Raw genomic sequence first — 5,094 nt, 5'->3', positions numbered from 1 at the left:
ACACTGGTAGGGAAAACATTAAATTTCATAGCATTCACTGCAATTGAAGAAAAGCGTCAGATCCAATTTCCTATGAGATGTAGACACACTTAATCTTTGGCAGTGGGGAGAAAATTTCATACATTTTATTCATTCATTCATTCATTCATTCAGCTTTTCAGTAAATATTTCTACTGCCAGATGACCTAGATTTCAAACATGACTTGACCCCTACAGCAATGACATGACTTTGAACAAGTCATTTTATGTCTATGATCCTCTATTTTCTTATAAGTAAAAAACAGAAAAGAAAAAAATGGGCAAAGTAATAGTAATGATTTTATAGGATTTTTTTTTAGGGTTAAATGAGTTAATTCATGTAAAGCACTTCACAGGGCTCCTGACAGAAAACATTTAATCGTTCTTACTAATGTTTCTAAAATTATTTTGTCATGTGCCAGAACTGGCAAGAAACTGAAGCTATAAAAATATGTAAGAAAGACATAGTTTCTACCATTACGTAGATTAAAAGCTTGTGGTTAAGATAGACAATAGCTAAATAAACACGCACACCATATAAAATTGTAATTGTTCTGAGTGATATAAAGAGGTGCTAGCTTCTACGAGCTTTAATAGAGACAATAGTCATAGTGAGAATGAATAGAGTTGTTTTATTTTTTGTTTTTTTAATGACAAGGGGAGGAGAATGGGCCGTGTGCATTTAACAGGAGAAGCGTATTTAGTATAAGAAGGATACTTATTACGCAAAAGACAGCATCTACAAGTGTAAAAATTTTCCATTTTTCTGTTCGACGGAGATATTGGAACTAAAGCTAGTAGGAGAATGTTAAAACACTTCCTGCCTTCGTGAAGAAATTATCATCCTACCAGATGAATGTAGTCCCAGCACACAGCACTTAAATAAAAGACTGGGAGCTGCAGTGTATGCAGCATTTCCCAATATTAAGGAAAAGTTCAGCCTTCTACGGAAGCCAGTTTAACCATTCTAAAGACATTGGAATTGTGCAGTGAACTTGAGTGAATGTGAGAGGCATCCATTTGTGCAGGCTGAAACCCACAGGGTCAGCAGATATATGACTTCTGGTAAGTACAGGGCTCCTCGTATTCCTCCAACGTAGGAGCAGGACGTAGCATCTCACCAATTTTACATACAATGTTGCTATTGCCAAACTAGAAAGAAGGATTGGATAGGGCATTTAGCTACTGGGCATGATAAAAACAAAACTGCATGAAGGAAAAGGCCTCAGACTCTACAAATTGTTCCCTTAGCCGGTATTTTTCAAACTTTTTAAAGATAAATATTGCCTGATGCACTTGATAAGTATATAGTTTTCCAGATGCCTACCCGGAAGATTCTAATTCACTGAGTCTGTAGTGGGACAATTTTAAAAAGTACCCCTACTAAATCTTATCATAAGGGGAAAACTGCATTGAATCACACTATGTTTAGTGGAAAGAAAAGTGAGATTGATATCTAAACTCAGGCACTATCATAGTTTGTTTAATAAATACACGTGAGTGAAATGTAGAAAATTCTCTTTACACAATGATTCATAAAGTTGCAAGTTCAAGAACTCTAGGATACTCTTATAGAGAGACCAAAATAGGGAAGACATATCTTCAAGGTGGTACCTAGAATGAACATCACTGTTTATAAATATGAAGTGTTTTTCCTCTATTTTTAATTCAATAAGGCTATCCATTGAGCAGATGCAAATTTTTTCTTATTTATGTCAAACATACATGTATGTCATAGATTTTTATTCATAGTCTTCATGTATGCTTCTTATTTTTGCTCCATTATAGCAATGTTTACTACAGTTATTCCGGCCTAAAACTTTGAGTTACTTCAGCCATCTTTTATCTTTCCTCCCCCGACACCTATACCTGAGAATCCTAGAGACTGGTCAGTATGACTAAGCATAAATGAACCATGCACTTGTCCCTGAAGTAATCTCCTATGCCTTTCAGTCCCTTGGTTCATTAATATTCTTTTTCTTAAAACTGAAAATCCTGAAAATCTATTGGAGACTATTTCTAGAGTTTTACAAGATTTAGAATGTATGCCTGTCTCTCAATATAGTGATTTATGTTATCAAATTCTCCCAAATACCTTCAAACTCATGTCTGTTGCAACCTTTACAACAACGTATGCGTATACTGTGTGTTCCCATTTCTCTCTTCCATTTCAGTCTGTAAACTCAGTACATACATATAGTAGGTGTCTCTATGTCCATTACAGCAAACCATACACTGCAATATTTTGTTATTAAGATGCTTTTATTTTTTTAATCTTTGTTATTTTTAAAAATTTATGTAGACCAAGTAGATATGAGTGAAGCAAGTAAATAAAATCGTCCTTTCTCACAATGTTTTAGCATTTTCATTCCATATCTCTTCAAAGAATTTGGCCTAATTTGAATTAGGTTTCCATCTCTCTAGGTCGGCCCACCTATACTAATTCAAGTTTGCCTTAAGTAGCATAGATATCAAAAGTATTTCCTGCTGCTTAAGTATATTGCACTCTTCATTAAGGATTGAGGGATATATGTGCAAGGTAATGAGTACCCATGTGAGTTTCACACCCATCGTGAAAATGACTTGTTTTTCCATGGCTATTCCTTGTATGCCAATTTCAAAGCCTCTGCCTCAAATTTTTAGTAAAATTTTCACTCTTAAGGTGAGGGCAATGTATTTAAATGTTAGATACCTCAAAGAGGAATTTTATATTAATTACATGTAACGTAATACATTTAGTTTGGAAAAACTTTTCTAAGGAGTTTTGTTCCATGGATTCCTGCAAGTATGTAGGAACTTCAGAGTTATCTCAACTACCCTTATGTAGCAAAAAGATTTTGAAATTTACAAAAATAAGTGAAATGACAGTTTGGGCCATGTTTGCTCTTTAGATGATACAATATAAATCTATGGAGAAAAATTTTCAAGGTTAGCCTTCTTGAATCACTACATCAGGCAACATTTGTGTGTGTGTGTTCCCAACATTCAATCATATTTACAGCAAAATGATTTTAACAAATTCCAAGCCACTTTTCTATGGAAAAATAAAGCAAAATATGTATCACATAAAATAAACTATGTGTTCCATTATTTACTGATTACAGTAAAAAGTCAATAGGTATTTATAGCGCAACTTGGTTTATCTAAATTTGTTGTTCATGATTATTATCCTTTAGAATCTTTTTATGTTAATGTATATCCTGTAGATTTATTTAGAAAGTATATGCAGTCACATAGTAAAAAGATAAATTACTGTATATGCAAAAACCTTTTGTCTTTTTAAATTCTATTTTGCATATATGTTTCATGTATCCTATTTCATTAAAATAAATTTCTTTAGTATTAGTATGCCATCTAGCTTTTTAATTAGTCCCTAAACACTTTAGGACTATTTTGAATATTATGCGAGAGGTGCTATAATCTATGTAGTGGCTCTAACAATGCAGAACTTTCTGTACAAAAAAATAAATAAATTGGAGGGATTCGCTTGCCAATTTCCTCACATATGAGAGCTAGAGTATTAAATCCTAAACCAAAGTTGGTCTGAATGAGAAATAGTAGGGTGATATTTGCTTTTTTCTAGCTCCTTCAGTGTCTGGTAGCATCAAGACAGTGAGATTCCCTAATTCAAGTTCTGCTCACTTGCATCCTTGTTCACAAAGGCAGAATGTACCCATCAAAAGTTTTTCTAATTGTTCCTTTTATAAGTAATTCAAGTTTTTATTTTTTACTCTTTTCTAAAGAAGCAAAACAAAATAAGCAAAAACAAAACAAAATCCCACAAAATAACAAAGACACCTCTACAACTTTGTAACTTAGCAGTTACAAGCAGCCTTGCAGTTACATTGCTGCTGCCACCTAGTGGCTACTCAGTGGAACTCTATCAGCTAGTTCTGGAGAATAAACAAGCTTCTCAAACCACTGCGTAGTCAAGTTGGTTTCTCTTATTGTGTTAGTCTTCATTTCACCAGAATCATGTCCTAGTAAACAGAAGAAAAATATGTCCCATTAAAAATAATTCTAAGTCCTTTCCTAAGAAAGAACAGAGAAGCTGTTATATTTCAATTAATGCATTGGGGAAATACAACTTATCTAAATTGCATACACAAATCTATGAAAGCCTCCTTTTTGTGTGACTTAAGACATGTTATCGCTATTTCAGGTGGTAGATGCACTGGCCTCCACAGAGGAAAAAAAAAAAAGGGTGGGGGAGGGAGAAATGAGTTAAAAGAGAGATGAAAAGCCTGAAATAAGCTATGTTTTGTCTTGTAATTAGTTGCTTACTAGGTTCTAAAAGTGATGCTTATGGTTACTGTTTTTGCTGTGAGCTTTCCCTCTACTCTTCTGTTTATACTCTCTGTATTATTCAGAAAAAAATTAATCTTCTAGAGAGATGAATGCCAGTTGTTCATCAAGTTGAGCAAATGAACCAACATCTTTGGAAATGATTAGACAAAATGAGAGCATCCCTTATGGTCTTCTAGGTAATTTGATGTGAGAATTAATTTATTAACTAATTTTCTGAAGGAATAAGTGACCACTAACTTGAAATAGGGTAGGTGTTTCGACACAGAAGGGAAGATCAGAAGTGTGTAAGTTACATGCAATGTAAAAACACAGGACCAAGTGCACGTTATATAACAAGGCAAAATGATTGAAAAACTTTTCAGAATTGCTAAAATATTTTCACCACTTTCAGCCTCACATTGAAAAATTTGGTTATAATTTTCAGCTATTCAAGATGCAAATATCCCAAAACATCACCCTACACACTGAATTTGTATTATATATATTTCTTTGTCATGGGCAATACCATGTTGAAAGCCTATGATAGGGAGAAACAAATGATGTATATTTTTTAAATAATGGAAAAGTAAAACATAATAATAATTGAATGTAATTCAGTCAATGCTTGATGATACATCAATCTGGGTACAATAGTGAAAATAGAAATCACTCCAAGTCTTTAAACAGAGGGAATTTCATGCTGGGGATTATGATGCAAGTAATGGAATACATGAGAAACCTCAACCCTAAAATTCTCAATTCTGAAAAGCTCTTACTAATCCTATATTT

The sequence above is a fragment of the Lipotes vexillifer genome, unplaced genomic scaffold (genome assembly GCF_000442215.2).
Source record: "Lipotes vexillifer unplaced genomic scaffold, Lipotes_vexillifer_v1.1 scaffold559, whole genome shotgun sequence".
In the NCBI taxonomy this organism is placed as follows: domain Eukaryota; kingdom Metazoa; phylum Chordata; class Mammalia; order Artiodactyla; family Lipotidae; genus Lipotes; species Lipotes vexillifer.
The sequence above is the reverse complement of the archived record's forward strand: the minus strand, read 5'-3'. Positions refer to the sequence as shown.